Source organism: Ailuropoda melanoleuca, chromosome 8 (assembly GCF_002007445.2).
Source record: "Ailuropoda melanoleuca isolate Jingjing chromosome 8, ASM200744v2, whole genome shotgun sequence".
NCBI classification, from domain to species: Eukaryota; Metazoa; Chordata; class Mammalia; order Carnivora; family Ursidae; genus Ailuropoda; species Ailuropoda melanoleuca.
The window spans coordinates 116,427,904-116,447,092 of NC_048225.1; the positions used below are offsets into that span (position 1 = coordinate 116,427,904).

A 19,189-nucleotide genomic window follows, 5' to 3' on the forward strand; every position below is an offset into this window, starting at 1 on the left:
TAAGTGAAATAAGTCAAGCAGAGAAAGACAATTATATGATTTCCCTCATCTATGGAACATAAGAACTAGGATGATTGGTAGGGGAAGAAAGGTATAAAAAAAGGGGGGGTAATCAGAAGGGGGAATGAAACATGAGAGACTATGGACTATGAGAAACAAACTGAGGACTTCAGAGGGGAGGGGGGTGGGGGAATGGGATAGACTGGTGATGGGTGGTAAGGAGGGCACGTATTACATGGTACACTGGGCGTTATACGCAACTAATGGAGCATCGAACTTTACATCGGAATCCGGGGATGTACTGTATGGTGACTAACATAATATAATAAAAAATCATTTAAAAAAAAAAGAATTTGGTGATTCATCAATTGCATATAACACCTAGTTCTCATAATATCAAGTCCTCCTTTATGCCCATCATCCAATTACCCCATCCCCCCCCATCCTTCAGTCCACATTTCTAAGCTCTGTTCACCCCTTGACCACTTGGGAATCTAGTGGTGTGTGTAACAGTGGCAGAGACCACCCTCAGGAAAACAGAACAAGGCGAGAGGCCCTTGCAGGTCCTGGAAGAAGAATCAGAGCAAAGGAGGCAAGAAATGTTGGAGTTTTTGGGGGCGCCTGGGTGGCTCAGTCGTTAAGCATCTGCCTTCGGCTAAGGGCGTGATCCCAGAGTCCTGGGATCGAGCCCCACATCGGGCTCCTCCTCTGGGAGCCTGCTTCTTCCTCTCCCACTCCCCCTGCCTGTGTTCCCTCTCTCGCTGGCTGTCTCTCTCTATCAAATAAATAAAATGTTAAAAAAAAAAAGAAATGTTGGGGTTTTTAATATCTGGAACATTGTTTCAAAAAGTGGGGGTGGGCACAAGCCCCTGGTGGACCCATAGACTCCTAGACCTATAAGTATGGATAAGAAGTTCTGAATGGGGTCTTTTAAATTGAGGGTCAAAGGCAAAAGCAACCCCATTTTCCCAGGTTCCAGGGTGCTACTGGTTGCCACTACTTTTCCATGTATATGAATATATAATATATGTATATATATAATTTATATGTATGTGTATCTGTCTGTCCATCCATCCATCTATACATGATATATTGTAGAAATAGGTATGTTGAATACTATAAGTTGGAAAGTATTAGCTCCTTGAATCATATAAGCTAATTTGCCATTTTCTGATTCCATGTTAATCAAGCACAATTCTGACCGCAAGTTTGGCTTTCTATGTGGTTTAAGTATAGGGACAGAAGGTGCCATCATGTCACAGCACATATTCTGATCCTTTGGCCCATGGTATAGTCATATTATTAGGTTTTGTTTAATAATTGGTAATATTTAACATATTGTCTTCGTGTAAGTTTTGTTAGCGTGTGTCAATATCCCCTAAGTCCAGTATGAAATAGTAGCAAGATAACTTTTCTGAAATTGATAGTTCATGGACCAGTTGCTTGACAAAGAATTCACTTGCAGGAAACGCACCCTAGAGACCACTCAGCAGTGAGCTAGCTGATCTTCCCTGGCAACGCTAAGAATGTAGCCTGAGCCAGTTTAAACTTCCACAGTGAGGAGACAGCCCAGCAGGCACTTACTGTGAATGCTCAAGTAATACATGATAATTCAGAGTGCTGGGAGTTCTCACCTACCCTTGGGTGCTGCAAGAAGTGCAGAGGGGCTTCCTGCAGTGGGAATAAGAACCCTGCAGACCACTCGGCAGCTGGTGCACCAAGAGAGTAAAGAGTGAGAGGCTCACGCCCAACAGTCCCTCTCCTCCCCCGTCATCTAACTTTTTCACAACTAGATTCTTTGCCTACTTCCTTTAAGTCAGTGGGATTGCCTTTATGTGCATATGTGTGTCAGCACCATGACATAAGCATTGCTCTTGCTGAATCCAGGATTTTGGCATGAAACCACTCGGAACACAGAAAAGTATGCAGTGTTACCTTGTGTTTGTCGTCAGGAAAAATGCCCTCTTTTTTAAGGAAATGTATTTAAAAATAAGAAAAATGGCTGAGGTGGATAAGTTCAAATGCTCTGAACACTGAATTTTATAAAGCATCATCTACTGAATCAGACAAGCAGATATTTGTTGGGATCCAATATTTAAAATGATGGCTGGCTTCCTAGTTATAGTTGCCTTAAGAACAGAAAGTCAAATGACACACAACACAGGAAGAGATTTGTGACTATTTAAGCTACGAACAGTGTCCGATTTGGTCATAGTGTACATATAATATAGAACACTCCCTCCTTCCCCCTCTTCTTTTCCTCATTTCCTCCCTTCCTCCCTCCTTTCCATAACTATCCTGGGAATTTACCACGTGACAAGCACTTGGTAGGTACCAGGGATACAGAAGTGAAACTCAACATGTTTCAGGTGCCTTTTGGAGCTTTAATCTAACACAGTACGTGCAACAAAGTCAAGGGTAAGGTCTCAGCGGGGATAAAACTTGCAGACCAGGCCATGTAGCAAGATCTGGTTTGCTCATCGGGATGACAGGCATAGGAAAAAGACTTGCCCTCTGTTCAATGCTCATTTACCTTTTTTAACCAGACTACTCACACAGTGCAATTATTATGGAAAAATCCACTGAAAACATAAAACAACACTTCATTAATATCTATATTTTTGTGCCATGAGAATATTATATAGCTTTATGACATCTTGTTTGTTAGAATCTTTAAGTGAGTTAATAAATGTACCAGAGTACTATTCTGTGTTAACAAAGCTTTATTTATTGTTCAAAAGCAGGGATAATTTATCCTGAACTCCTCCCTCACCTCATTTAGTCCGGTAACTTCCCCATCTATGCTGAAAGTATGCAAATCCAGTGATACTCTAATGATGTCAACTTAATTGAAGAACAGTTTAAAATGAGACCAACCCCTTCACTTCCCCCCGACTGTTCTAAATATATGTGAAAGTTAGAGTTTAGATATTTTTTCTCCCTTGTAAGCACCAAAATTCCAAAGGGTTCTTTGTAGAATATTTGGGATATTATCAATCTTGACTAAAATAAAAAACTCAATTCTTTTTTCACGCAGGAGACTATGTATCTACAGTATTTATCTCATCTACATATTTGAAAAAATAGTAATTATATCTTAAGGAAAACAATTCTGAAAAACAGTTCAGAAGGTTTCTTTTCTTTTTTTTTAAGATTTTTATTTATTTATTCGACAGAGATAGAGCCAGCCAGCGAGAGAGGGAACATAAGCAGGGGGAGTGGGAGAGGAAGAAACAGGCTCATAGCAGAGGACCCTGATGTGGGGCTCGATCCCATAACGCCGGATCACGCCCTGAGCCGAAGGCAGACGCTCAACCGCTGTGCCACCCAGGTGCCCCCAGAAGGTTTCTATCTTTGTGCTTATGGCACATTTCTTGGTAGCAACGTGTTATTCTACCCCCATTCTGCCCATGTTACTGTCCTCGGCATCCGCCTTTCTGAGAAAGTTCAGCCAGCTCTGCTTGTGTGGCATGGAGAAACGAACATTCTTCAGTTGAATGAGTTATGCAACTGAACGGATCAGTGATAACTGTGGTTTAAACTAAATTGAGGAATCGCCAAAAATTAAACTGACCGAACTTCAGATCCATCTTGGCCTTACTTGAACTTACTTAACATGTCTGTGACTGTTTAACTTTCTGCCATTAAGAATGAAAATTAAAATTCTCTACACGAATAAGCAGGGGAAGGCCCAGCAAAAACAAAACATTCTCCTAGAAAGAATTCAGTAAATTCTTACTAACAATGACTCTTCCTTCCTAACTAGATTTTTGATGCAAATTTGTCATTTAAGGTCTGAAAGGTGCTTTAGGGTTTCTAGAGGAAAATTTTGTATAAACATTGTATGTTATTACGGGTGAAAATATTTGCAAAATTATAGTCCAATTCACTAGAGCAACAGAATACAAACACAAAATACATCTGGAAAAAGAGATAAAAAAGAAAACATGGGTGGTCACTTTCCCAACCTATACTCTCTCTAATAAATCAGAGTTTGCTTCTATACAAAAATAATAGATCATCTCTCACATCTTGAAAGCTGCTAGAATCATTTCATGGAAAAGTGGCCTAATGCCTAAACCATCTCCAATCAGCCCTGGAGCTTCCTGAACCTGCCAATGAATGACACCTGTTTGCAAAACATTTATTTGCTCCCTTGCACAATGTGAGCTACTTCTCGGCCTATACCCACTCTTTGGTGTAGTCTTTAGATGATCACAGTCCTTAATTGTTTTTCCAGAACATTCTACCATTTCTCTCTTATTTGTTTCTTTTGAACCCAGTTTCTGCTATTGTCTTTGTGTCTTTGGTTGAAATTCTTAGAAAAATCCTCCAGGGAACATGTTTGTTCTTTTCACTGCCTTATTCGTGCCTTGTGGTGATGGTGGTGGGGGGTGTTCCAATATAAATAAGAGACTTAGAGCAAAAATAGAACAAGCCATTTCATCTTTGAGTTGTGTAGCCACAATCAAAACCTCACTCATGATACATAATCATGTGATATTTTACTTTACCTTGTCAAAAGATGGAACACTCTCAAAGTCTCCCTACTATCTAGCTTCATTCACTAGTGGTGATAGTAGTGGACCACAGTAGAGTTGAAGAGGGACTGAGGAAACTGAAATTCTTGTCACTGCCGCCACCCAAAAAGGATTGTTTTGAAAGCAGTCCCTGAATTCATAGTCAAAATGTGTAAACTTGTAAGCCTTAAAAATGTTTTGTTTTGTTTTTTTCAGAAAAAAGAGAGAGATCACCTATAGACACCCATAAGAAATAACTCCCTCTGATGCTCTCAAGACATGTCCAATCCCACCTGGATATTTCCTGTTTTGTGAATTCTGTTTGCAGTATTGGGAAAATGCTGATGTAATAACTTCTTCTCGGTTTTTTCCTATGTTCCACACAGTGCTGGAGAAGTCACATGATTTTATGCACCTGTGTTGTTTGGTCATTTTCTTTGCATCCTTTGGGAGGAATCAAATGATGCCTTGACGTAATGTGTATGCAGAAGCCATTGGGGAAAGCACTTCTTCCTATGGGAATACACTGAGTTTCGAAAACTGCGCAAATAAAAACAATGTTGAATTTCTGGTATGCTCACTGAGTGTGTGTGTGTGTGTGTGTGTACGTGCACATGCGCTTGCATGGACACACACAAGCCCTTCTACACACAGATATGAATTAACTGCCTATTTGAGACATCAATAACCGCTGGTTCTTTTATAAAGAGGATGTTGTGTCTTGCATTTTGGACACACATGGAAAATGTTCTTACATTGCTTTCTGTTTTTATCATTAAACGTGGATATATACCTAAAAACCACAGCAAACTCTTCTTTCTGTGTGGTCTAAAAAACATTTATCACTTTTTCCTATAGAAGGAAGGATATGCTATATTTAGTACTTTGTGGTAGATGGCAATAAATGATTCTGAGATCTGATAATTACTAGAAGATTTATTCCATGAACAAACTAGTAATCCTGGTATTTAAGTGTTGCCATGCTTAGGCACAATTAGTTAACAATTTGGTCTCTGAGCATGAATAAAAGTAGATGGCCAGTTACATATTATTCTATATTTTGTCATTAATGAAATTGTACGGAGCAGGTTTAAGAAGAATCTTCTTTTTACTGACAAGGAAATGGAGTCCTTCCTCTGAAAAAAATCAGTTTCTTATTAAAAAAAAAAAAAGCATGCCCCATGGGAATAATGGAGGAAATTTAAAAAGGAAACTCAAGAGATTATAAATAAATATTTAGTGATAGATACTTGGTGGATATTCCATTCACACAAACTGTCACGCTAAGATTTAGCAAAAGTTTTATGGCTGCCCAGGATTGAATATTGGTCCCTCCTGACCTGGCTTCCTCACTAACTCTTGCCTTCTTCCTCTGCTCTCCCCAACAAATGCCTGATGTTCCAGTCATACCAAACTGAGATGCTCTTCCATCCAACAAGACAGGCCCCTCTTGCCCTCAAGTCCAAAGAGACAAAGATTACTTTAACCTCTTCCATTTGGAACATCAATACTTTCAAGATTTTTAAACCCGCCATCCTCTTTTCCTCCTTACATATTGTCTGCTGCGTAACTTTTTCTAAAATAGACCTGTTGTCGACTTTGGAAATCACAGAAGTAGATTATTTCTTCTTTGATGATTTCTGCAAAGGTTGTCTGAAACTCCTTAAGTACATTCTGTGCCTAGCGGAGCTGTGGCTTGTGGTCCCAAAGAGCATTCGAGGCATGTAGTAGCCCTAAGACGTTGGATGCTGGACAAACTGACCAGTGTGCTTGCTCCTTGTCTACCCACCAGTCCCCACAAGCTGAGGGAATGGCTCCCTGTCAAAATCAACAGACTTAAGTATGCCCTGATAGGAAATAAAGTGAAGATCTGCATGTAGTAGTTCATTAAGATTGGTGGGCCAAGTCAGCTGGGTCATACTACTCTGGGGTTGTTTTTTCCAGTTGTTTGCTCAGAAGCAGACTTCATCTGGAGTTTTCCCTTTTGGGAGTGAGGTCAGAAGAAAGGAATACTCACATGTGAATCACACTGTACATAAAACAAAGTGTAGGCTCCTTAAGCTTATACATTTTATACAATAATAAAGTCAAATCAAACTTACAGATTCTATCTTAAACACTAAAAAGCAATAAAATTCAAATTTACCACATAAATTAATGTGAAAATTTAAATAGTTTCACTGAATCTAGTTGCCACATCATAGCCATTGCCTTAGTAGATGAGAGCTTTGAGTTTGTGATAAACCCATATCTATACATCTAGAGTAGTACATATATGTATAGATATATATCTAAATAGAAATATATCTACTAGCTGTCTATATGTAATCCTGTGCTAGAAAGAATATTGATGGCAAGGTCTAAACTGATATAACTGACCCTCTGGTATTATGGATCAGTATTGACAAGACCAGAGAGTATTACCATCTGATTTATGACACGAAGAGTCTCTTTGCTGTTCATTGTATTATGCCTGAGAAGCCAAGTACAGTTGTGAAGAGTAAGAAAGATCTTTGTGAGCACAAAAGGAATCCCCCATCTGATGATCCATGACACTCCCATTATCTTCTACCCTCATCCACTTGTCAAAGTGAATTACAACATTCAGATTAATTTAGAGACTGATAAGATTATCGATTTCATCAAGTTTGACACTTGGTAACCTGGGTATGGTGATTGGAGGTGCTAACCTGGAAGGAATTAAACTAATCATCAACATAGACATCGTGGTCTTTGAATGTGGTTGATGTAAAAGATGCCAATGTCTTTGCTGACTTGGCTTTCCAAAGTGTTTGTTATTGGAAAACACAACAAACCATGGATTTCTCTTCACCATTACCAAAGAGAGAAGGAGATTGGTGGCCAAAGGAAGCAGTGGGTAAAATGATCTTCAGGTGATATGATTGGAGAGCTCTCAGAGGGTTGAAGATAACACAGCACAGAAAACAAAACCAAAAACTCCTCCCAAGAGATGAAAGTATCTCGCCAATTGTGCAGATTCAAAGTGACACTCCTTAAATGTGTTACCTTTTGTGATACAAGTTTTCACCAAAGCACTTTCACCAAAGACCCAAAATTCTCAAACACGCTCCAAGCCTTTTCTTCAATTAATATTAGATCCCTGACATCAGGGCTAATTTTCTAGCCAGACATATATAACTTAACTTACAACCACAATCTCTGTCTTTCATTTTGCAGAATTGCCGACTCTAAAGGCCCAACCCTTTTTCCAGGTTGAATAAGTTATTCTTTACTGCTCAGAATCTTTCTTCTTGCCAAAAGATTCTTTGCATATTCCACGTATATGCCATATCTTCTCATTGCTTCCTGTGCTTTTAATCACATCTAATTTCATTTCTGTTTTAACCATGCACTCTTCTCTAGCATTTTTAGTATTTTTACTATACATCCATACTAAGAGGGGAGAAGCAAAGCGTGGATTTTCAAATGCTGCCATTACACTTAGTCAACCTTTCCTTTTCTTATTCCTCATCCATGTCTTTTACCAATTTGTCTCTCTCCTCTCAAAATCTCACCTTCTTTACAAACCTTTAAAGAACTTGTTCTTATAAGAGCATTCACTGGCCAGAGAAATTGGCATTCCAGAGCTGTTTTCCATCTAGCCCCTCCCTCAGCCAAGAACTGCTCTTACCCACCACACCAAATTACAGTTAATCTTGCATCTTATATCCAGGTATGGAGGCCTCTTACTGAGGAATGCAGGGTGACAATAGAAAAAGAGACCAATCCTTGACATTTTGAAACTGCCCTATCAGCCTTGACTGCTGACCCTAGATTGATAAAAGAAAGATAAATAAAATTCTAATATTCAAAACTCAGTAAGTTTAAAGGCAGTTTAGCTACTGTTTTACTTGGCTCTTTGTTGAAGTACCTGGAATCTATATCCTAATCAATATATAAGTGAAATGGGATCTAGAAATAGAATAGAAAAAGAAATTACATCCATTTATGTAAAATGGAGCTACAATTCTTGTATTTCATAACTTGTGACATGAGGTTCTTATTTGCTATATGGATATATAATTAAACATTCTGGTTATTGCTAGAATAGAAAAGAGCATGATAGTGCACTAAAGGATGAGCAGGGGTCAATAATTTCCTTAGATCTGGTGATCAGAGAAAACTTCTCTGAGGAAAGGATATTTAAGCAGTTTTATGAACTGGTGGTGTGAAGGGCAAGGAGACACACCTTCAAAGCAAGGCAAACTGCAGGGGTGAAGATCCCAGAGGAGATAAAAATTTAGGCTGTTAGAGAAACTGAAAGAATTCCAGGTGACTAGACTTTGTCGGTAATTGGAAACTGTCCTAAGATGAACTTGGTGAGCTAGCAGGGCCCCAACATGCAGGGTCTTGCAGGTCAAGGTTCGGAGTTGGATTTTATTCTTGGTGCAGCGGTAAGCTGTTGAAAGATTTAAAATAAGGGAGTGGTGTGGTTGAAGTTGTGTTTTAGAAATAGGAGTTTGGTTGCTGTGGATTGAAGAAAAGAGAAAGGCAAGAATAGGAGCCCCAGTAGCTGTTTAGAGGCTGTGATGGAGTTCAGGAAATAATGAGAGCTTTGTGTAAGACCATGGATGTGACGGAGAAAAATGGAGAGGAATGGGTACATCTGATGTGTTCTGAGATATATTTTAAAAGATATAATTTCCAACACATCTATGGATATATAATATATATTTGGATAAGACTTGCTGAAGCAGTGGATTTGGGGAATAAAGGAGAAAGGAAGCAAGAGTTTCATTTGTAATATATTAAGAATGAGATGATTCTGAGATATGTTTATGAGGAAATGTAGGCTTCCATAGCAAACAATCCTCAAATTTCCTGATTTATCAGAAGTTTATTTCTCATTTATACAGCAAACCACCATGTATCTTCCTGGCCATATAACTCTCCTAGGAGACTCTTTTCTACCTGGTGGCTTGGGGACCCATTTTTCTATCTTCTGGCTCTACCTTGCTCTAGGTTCTTAGGGTTGTTTTCCAATCAGTCTGCTAATGAATAAAGACAGCAGGAGCAAGCAGGGAGATTTGGGAAAGAAAAACATATGTAGAGGCCTGTTCAGGCAATGACATCATGTCTACCATATCACATTGGCCAACCTTAGTCACATGGCTTAGACTAATTGCAAGACAGACTCTGTAGTCTTGTTATGTGCTCAGGAGGAAAAGGAAAGGGTATAGCAGTCTTGCCATAAAATTCAGCAGGAGGGTCAAATAAGTCTTTGGAATATAAAGTCTGGAGCTGTTTTCTCAAATAAATTGGACAGAAAAAAAGAAATAAACAAATGTCCATTGAGTCCCATCTCCAACGATCTAACCTAGGCATTTCAGAGGGTACAAAGGTGAACACCCCTTTCTTGCTACTCACGAAGTTTGCATAATGTAATTGGGGAAAGAAGATAGAAACAGTTGCAAATGTCATAAAAGAAAATAATGGGAGACGTCAAAGAGCAGCAAATAATTACCAAGTAAGTGATATAGACAAGGTATCATATATCGGGGTGGGGGGAGCGAATTCATCAGGCTTGACTCATGTAGGGAGGTTTCCTAAATAAGGAAAAATTCTAGGTGATCATAAAGAATATATGAGTTGTCCAGGAAAAAAAAAAGGAGAAAAGATAAAAGAATTTTTTTTTTTATTTTTTGGCACAGGGAACTGCATCAGTAAACATGAAATTTTTCCCACTGTTTAAAATAACTGCTTTTTTGGGTCATAATTAGCACTCTTTTAGAAACCACAGATTTAAATGTCTGTTAACTATGTAGTAATCAGCATCTTAATAATTATATTCAAAGTGATGTTTATGTGGCTTATGATAATTTTTCTCTTTCCAGACAGGCTTCCTCACACAGGTATAGCCTCAATTGCTAAACCAAAGATGGGCTCGTTCACACTTTGGGTTCGAATCTATGATCCACTATTCTTGGTCTCCACAATTAGAAAGATGAGATGTCATGGTTGTCCAGGGGGTCCAGGCAATGGTCATTTGGCTAGAGAGAATTTCTCCATATTTTATACATACATAAATATGACCTAGTGAGGATCAGCAGAACAACGAGCAGTGGAAACAGAGTCAAGGAAGTGGGATCAGGGGATGATTTCTATTTTCTGAGACAGAAAGAACTTCCCGCGATTGTTCCGTCTACAAGTAGGTTCAGATTCTCAGATGAAGCAAGCAAGCTCAGAAGGTGGAACCAGGCCTGGGGCGCACCTGCATGATTCAGCTCTTGGGAGTCTGCCTTTGGCTGTATGTGAAAGAGACTGACGAGGATGATGATGATGATAATGTCAATAATGGCAATAATTTGCACTTGCTTGGGAGCTTTAATGCTACATTTTCAAAGATGTTATAAACAATAATTAATTAAGCCCTACAGCAGTTCCTAAGGTAGCTATTACCTGTATTGTGCACATAATGAACCAAAGCAAAGAAAGGTTAAGTGGGCAGCCTGAAGTTACACAGGAAATAAAAGCATGGAAAAGAGAGACTGATTCCTAGCCACAAAGTTGGCTTATTCATGTCATTCCTTGGGAAAGGAAGTGAAGTTTGCAGAGCCCATAATGAATTATGGAAGAAAGAGCTGAAATCTGAGGTCCAAGGGTATCCAGGTGCTCTCCTAGAATTTCTCAGAAAGTCAATGATCTCAAACGGATGGGTACTTGAAGCTCTGTTGCCCCTAACCCTTAAAAGACAGCCTTTCTGCCATTGTGAGTTTCTGCGCAGGCGCCTCACCGCCGTGCTCTAATACGCGCCCAGCTTCTTTTACCAGAACGCAGGCGAATTACAGGTAGAAATGGGGCTATATACTTCGGTCCCTCAACATCTAACACAGTGCTAGGTATATCATGGATATGATACAATAAACATGCTTTGAAAAATAACGCATGGGTAAAAATTTGTTTTTGTGAATTTTGCCTGAAGTACAAAAAAGCACTGTGAAGTAAAATAATTCCAAAAAGCAATGGTATTAACTGGCTGAATGAAAGGAAAGGAATCCCAATGCAGAATCTACAGGCCCGGACATTGATAGTACACACTGAGATTGAAAGACATGCCTGAATTTGCTCTGCCAACTGGTCCTCTCTCTCATCTTCAGTTCACTCATCTGCAAAAAGTAATAATACCAGCTTCACAGAGTTGTTACAAGGGCCAAATAACATAGTGTGTGCAGATCATCTATCTCGAGACCACACTAAGCCCACGATAAATATTCATGTTCTTTCCTCCTTTTAAAAGCCAAAGTATCACTAAATCTTCACAGTTGAAAATATGAAGAAGTAATCTTCTTGCCTCTAGGTAGAAAAAGTTATTTTCACATGGAAAACCCTTTATCAGCAAGGTAAAAGGAAGGAAATATTAAAATAGTTCACTCCCTAATGCTATATGAGAAAGGAAAGACTAAAGCGCGACTGGAATTCCATTTAAGCAGCACAGTCATAGAAAACTCTAGATAAATGAAAAAGTTGAAGATTAGCTAATGTACCTGATATAAACAGTCCCAAATTAATTTAAGGACCTCACATATTTAATATAGATAATGACTATCTATACTAATGCAATTAAATGCATGACGACAAAATCAATTTCACCCAATCCTGCAAAGTCAGTGTTTCAGGACTTGGAAACGAGATGGAAAGAATTTAGTGGTAGGAAGGGGAGGGGCAGGAAGGAGGAGGAAAGAAGGGAGGAGCAAGGTCATGTACAGTGGCAGGTGTAGGGACAGGTGTTCAGGGTAGGGGCCAGGGAGATGAAAAGAAGTGGTTATGAAAAGAAGTGGTTACACAAACCACATATGTGGACACATACACACACATACACACGCACATGCATTCTACCCTTTAACCATGTGTTTAGTTAAGCTTTAAAAAGATAAGAATCGCATTTTAACCACATCTTATTTTGACTCGCTCCATATGAATAATCTCATAAAATTTAGTTTATTTTGCTATTTCCAATAGTCTTAAAGATATACCTACTCAAAACTGAAAAGACAGTGGATCTTTCTTGCAGCTTCTGGAAAATTCCACTTGAGATAATAGTTTTTACCTTTAATTTATACTGGGCTTGATGTTCTTAACTTTCTCTCCTTAGCTGTCATGTGTCTAAGCCGACTAGGGGTTCATGAGAGGATAGTGAAGGATAAACAGTGAGGATTTGGAGGGAGACACTGCGAAAGCTCCCTGGAAAGCTTAGCTTAGGAATCTAGAAGACAGATTTATATGCTGTCTGATAGTGTCGGCTTTTCAAAAATTAGGAAAACAAAATGTAATTTGGATTATACCTTAGATTACTACAAGGTAAAGTAATTATCTTATTAGTTGTTGATTGATGCTGAAATCTATCTTTGGGTTTAATATCAATATAATGTGAGATCACTCTTAATAGTTGAGCCAAGCACCATGTATTAGTATGTTTGGCTCTATTAAATGCTTTGGAAAGAAGCAATAAAAACTTAGTCTTAAGTGGTAGACAGACACAACTTTATCATCTGTCATTGCCATTAAGATACATCAACATGGAGTTGAGGGAGACGAATGTTTAAACACAGTCATTTATATTTATGATATACCTACAATGTAGCAAATATTTTTACTGCATTAACTATTTTTATCTTGCTTGCTTGAAGTGGCAATATCCGATTAGTAAGCCGACAGATAAAATATAGACTTGTTAATAGTCAAATATAAATGAGATAAAGACAAGTTGAGCCAGAAAACCAAGGAAATGTGGTCTTTTTCTTAAAGTTAGATGGGTCCTTCATTAGTTCTTTTGGTTAGTACGACTCAAATTCTGTTTTTAAAATTTAGAATTGAGACTTAATTGAGGCTTATCAGTATTCCCATTATCTCTGCATCGCATTAGGGTGGATTTCATGTTAGCATCCATCAATTCAAAATTCCTACAGTACTACTCTCATATTTTCTCCTCTCTGACCTTCATGTGATTATATTTATTACTGAGAATCAGATGCAAGAATCAGTCCTTTACAAATGTACTTTAGTTTCAAAAATCAGATGCAAAAAGAGCTTTATTTAGAATGTTAAAATCTATGAAGTTTATTTCAGGCAACATATAAAATTCATTTCTTAAGTGAGTATAAAAGCAAATGAATTGAAGGAAAATAGGATGGGCTCAATAATCTCATTTAGAGTTCCTTTTTTAAATCAATGAAAGAATTTTTAAAGAGTGACCTATCTAATTCTTCTGTAATGTTTTAATGCCCTCCCCAATGAGCAGAATACACATCTGTATAATGATTTGTATTCAAAAACAGTGCCTCTATCTGCAAATTCTATAATCATTTATGATATAAAGATATATCAAAGTTACTAAAACCATTCAGCAGTAACCAAAATATCAACATATCTGAGAACAACTTTGTTGGAAATAAAGACATTAAATTATCTGGACAATAAATTAAATAATAACCGTAATAGATGGAGTATTGAGACATTTAGTTTCTGGAACTTTGCTTTGAAGAGTTTTGAGCAATTTAACTTAAACGCCCTAAAGATTTTTAATGGTCCTAAATAATTTATGTACCCATCAGTCTGTTTGCAAACTGTGACTCTTTCCAATGAGCCATTGTTCTGTGTACAGCACATGCACAAATCCTAAACTGAGTGGTATACAGGATTTCAAAGTTAATGAGTGACTGCATTCCAATAGTTTGTTGGTGATCTTGTCTTGCTGTTTTTGTTATATATGGTTTGCAGGTATCCTTTGTAAAATTGTTTGGAATGCTACATGTGTCAAGTATGTGAGCCATAGTAAGTATTAAGAATGGCTATTCTCTGGAATTGGAGCCAAACGGTGTTCATTGAAATAGTCTGCCTAGGAAAAAGTTGAACATTTTGTACAGACTATTTAGGGCACTAAAGTCATGAAGATGGGCTAAGTGAATTATCCAACTTTCTTCTGGTTCTATCAGTTTCCAAAACAATGACCTCTGTTGGCAGTTTTTCCCTCCCAATTTGCAGATTTCTTAGTAGCATTTCTCTTTTCTCAAGTGTTGGATAGCTGGTGGTATTTAATGTAGGCTAGTGGTAGGTCTGCTGTGAAACACTTTGAGACGTTTTTAAACTAGCTCTGAATTCTATTAAATGTAATTATGCATGATTTGAAGGCTAAATGTGTAAATCTGTTCAAGAGAAAAACATCTTAGGTAGGAATGCCTAGAGAAGAGTAAGAAACCTTTTCTAATGTGCTTTCTGAACTTGATGGGCTGGGTTCAGTTCATTCATTTTTGAAGAATCAGTGGAAGAAACTTAAGATCAGCAAATGATGAAATAATAGTTTGCGTTTATCAGAACAAGCATAATTAAATTAAATGTTTCAGCATGGAAGAATATGTAAGGACAATGATGGTTTCCCTGATCTGAGTCCTAAGTTGATTATATCACTCCTCTCATGAGAGATTTATTCCTAGGTGGGAAAGTGAACACACAGATCAGGAAGTCAGAAGCTAAAAACACAGCAGAACTCAGCATTTTCTTGGGTGACACGCTTGACTTTCAGGGTCTTCGTGACAGGAAAAGCTGTTACCATACAGTCTTCAAATTCCCTTCTGGCTTTATTTATTTATTTTAAAATATTTTATTTATTTATTTATTTATTTATTTATATTTGAGAGGCAGAGAGTGATGGTCAGGAACAGAGAGAGAGGGACAAGCAGACTCTGCACTGAGCCGAGCCCAATGTGGGGTTCGATCTCACGACCCTGAGAGCGTGATCTGAGATGAAACCAAGAGTTGGTCACTTAACTGACTGAGCCACACAGGTTCTTCTGGCTTTAAAATATTATGATTCCAAATGGATTATCGGGAAAATAAAGAAATCGGTTTCATGTTAAGGTTTTGGACTTTTTGTGTATAACTGACCAAGTTGACTGAAACAGTTTTCCTTTTCTTTTCTTTCCCTTTTTTAAGAGAGAATAAGAGCACACGGTGGGGGAGGGGCAAAGGGAGAGAGAGAATCTCAAGCAGTCTCCATGCCCAGCGCAGAGCCCCATATGGGGTTCGATCTCACAACCTGAGATCATGACTTGAGCTGAAATCAAGGGTCCAGTGCTTGAACCTACTGAGCCACTCAGGCGCCCAGACCGAAACAGGTTTTCAAGGAAAAGGAACTAAGCAATCAGTAATGAGACAAAGGTCAGAAGAATGTTAATACAGAGTATTTAAATGACATAAAAATTCATCTGCAGTCTGTGTTGGGAGTTTGTGATTTTTGTGATCATGTCCAGAATTCCTTGAATGATCAATTTATACAAATTAGTCCCTTGTTACTCAGGTGGGGCTTACTATTCTCTAAGGTGGCATAGCCCCTTGCTTTTCTCTTATTAAAGTATTTTGGAGGAGAGCAATCAGAACTGAGGAAAAATGGCTCATACTGTCTCTCCAGAAGGATCATTGTCTGGTGTCCTTGCTCTGTCGGTCCTACCATCTGTGTCCAGAAACTTCAGTCATTGTTCAAGGAGCTGGGATGAGGGCCTTTGCAGTGACATAGGCAAATAGTCACAATTCATGCTCAAGGACTTTCCTGCCTTGCTGATTTTCCCCAATCCTGGATGTGAAAAAGTGCTTTTACTGAAAGAGTGTTATATCTCAAAATCAGCACAAAGTAGGATGGACAGAGTTTGCAATTTCACATAAATTGTTCTTTACTATTATACAAGGAAGAAAGCCTTAGAAACCTAGGCTTTCAAAAAGAGTGACTCCAAAGGGAAGGTCCCAAGAAGTGCCCCTCTGTCCAGATGTCTTTCTCTATATCATCCTCCCCTCATCTTCCCAAAGACTTATGAAAGCTTTTAGTATTATATCATCCCCACTCCTCCCCCAGCAAGAAATTCCTAAGGATTGTTCTCCTTTTGTCCTTTTTTGAATTCTGCCAACTGAGCACTTTGGCCTTTGCCTAAATACTAGTCAAAATATTCTTTCACTTAAACACTGCTCATTCCTGATAGCAAGAGGAAGGTTCTTGTCTCATGGGCGGTTGATGACAGTGGGCACTCTGATGCCAGTGAGGCCTCTCCAACATGGAGAACTGTAGCTGATTTCTTCTAGTTCCCTGAGAAGTGGCATGCACATTTGCCAAGGGAACATCACTCATTTGTCTTGATAGTTAGCATTCTGGCTCATTTGAGAAAAGGATGGCTTACCGTGGCTTTGACCTTGGCACTTGATCCTATTGTGCTAATGAATATTTTTGTCCTCCTCCAACAGGGTTTCTCAACAGTGGTATAAATGATATGTTGGGCCAGATGTTTCTTTGTTGTGAGGGGCTGTCCTGAGTATTGTATGAAGTTTAGCAGCACCCCTAGCCTCTACCTACTAGATGCCAGTGGCAGCCCCAAATTGTGACAACTGAAAATATCTCCAGACGTTACCAAATATCCTCCATGGGGCAAGAACTCCTCTGTTGAGAACCACTGTCTTAGATAAATCTTAAGAATTTTTACAATAGCCGTAAATGGCCTCCTCTTATCTATCCCACATCTCAGCATTAATTAGATTTGTTTTTGTTTCCAAATTTTTCTACATCCCAAAAAAGGGTGGAACACTCCGAGTATCCAGCAAAACCGAAGTAAAGATATCACACTTGAAATTAAAATACCAAGATCTGATATTGGTTAAGTAAAGTCTACAAGAGGGCCTTGCTGTTACAATTTTTTTTCCTGAAAATTTCCAAGCCTTCAGTTTACTTTAGCCTGATGATAAGTTAACGTTTCATTGCTCAGTGGTTGGTCATTCTCTTTTATAGCCAGGGTTCCTCTAGGGAACTGAGTTGCTTTCAGAAACGAGCCAATGGGGTATCTGTTCTTTCTTCCTTCCTTCCTGTCCTTCTCTGTTCTGCCTCTGCCCTGACCCAAAGTCTCTGTCTCTATCAGGTTCATGTTATTGTTTTTGGATAGCCCAAGGAAAGCTAGTTTCTCTTAGCGATATAAAAATAGTTACTAAATCATGTGTACAGTGTTCCGTGAATGAATACCCATTCTTTTAAAAACATATATAGCAATTTATATATAAAAACTGGGAGAAAGGCAAAGTGGAATTTCCTTTTCCTTCCTCCCCAACTGTGCTGATTTCCAATATTAATTTAAATGTGATCCACTTTCATTTTTTCTTGGAAAGTCTGAATTTAAAAAAAAAAATCATCTTTCAAATTTCCCTTAAAATGTATGCCACGTAGTTAAATGGCCTTCAGACTTCTAATAGAAGAAATTATTTATTACTTTTTGCTTATGACAATCAGGGTGGGGAAAATGTTTTGGCTCTTCTAAGAGAGAAAAGGCTTCTGGAAAAATGCTAGCAAGAGTTTAAATGATTATGATCATACACATAAAATTAAGCATTCTTAGAAATGCATTATGGTGCTTTTTTTTTTCCACTGTAGGGTAAATAAGGAACAGATTTTTCATTTTTTATTTTTTTAGTTTTATTGGGTACATTTTATAAATCACAATACAGTGAACTCACCACATGAGTTGCGCTGGACATCTGCCACTACTCAGCTCCGTAAAAGCACCAGCTCTCCTTTGAATTCAGAGAACAGCTCTTGGCCCATGAAAACATCTGGGTCTCAAAGGTTTGAAAAGTAATAGTTCAGATCCTTTTAGAAAGACTTTCTGCAGTGGAGTGCGCACACACTTAAAAAGGATTTTGCAGAACCCATTGGCCAGAGGCATTGGCTTAGAGCTTCAGGTCCTGGAAAGATCAATGGGGGCCTAAACAAATCTACAAGACACTCGTGAAATCATTTGGTGGACTCAGGGGACCAGAATACACTTTGCGTTTCTTTTCTGTTCTCTTTCTATGTGGTTTCTTAGGGAAAATGCATGTCTGGTAGGCTACTGCATGCTGGTGTCCTAAAGCAGTGATGAAGGGGGGGGGGTGCTGGAAAAGGCATGGTCTGAAGACTCTTACAGAGGAACTGGGGCAAATCTGGTTTCGCATATCATGTGCCGCCTGGTGAGTTTTGACAGTGAGTTTAAGGCATAGAGTATAGAGGTTAACAGGTGAATACTTTTGTCTAACAGTCACGTGAGGGAAAGCAATCTCATAAACAGGGAACTGGAGGCTATCTAATTTACCATACAAGGGCCCCCTTAACTGCATCTCTGTCTATCTACCCAGGGGCTTTGACTCATCTGCTTCCAATAATGGAATCTCTTGTTCCTTGAAGGGGTGAAGAGGTAGGAGACAAAGGGAAAGGTGGGGAGAGAAGGGTGTGCACACACAGAGACGCAAGTATATTTATCCTCTGACTCATTCAGGATGCCTTGAGATGAAGAGAGATATTATTCATTAAATATAATTACCTGAATGATTTTAATTATGAATCATTAAGGAGAGATAGCCTTGTATTTTCTTGGAAAATGGAGCACTTAAGAAATCATGTTGCTCTTCTCTCTGATCTTTTGGCTTTATAGATACATGTTAGGAGTCTAATTTGGATGAAGCTGTGGAGGCTCTGAGATATATAAAATTAAATTGCATTACCAACAAAATAAAATTTCTTTGGCTCACCATTGTCCTCTGTTTTGAGACCAAAATGGTACTGCCAAGTGCCCCAGACTATTATTTCCAAAAGCCTCATGTGGCAGGAGTCACCTACCTTTCCTCCTAATCTAAACTCTGCTACCTGC

At 38.6% G+C, this 19,189-nt stretch overlaps 1 pseudogene; it reads left to right on the forward strand.

Annotated features, from left to right (window-relative positions):
* LOC100464255 overlaps positions 1-19,189 on the forward strand; it is a 156,302-nt pseudogene that overhangs the window by 82,430 nt on the left and 54,683 nt on the right.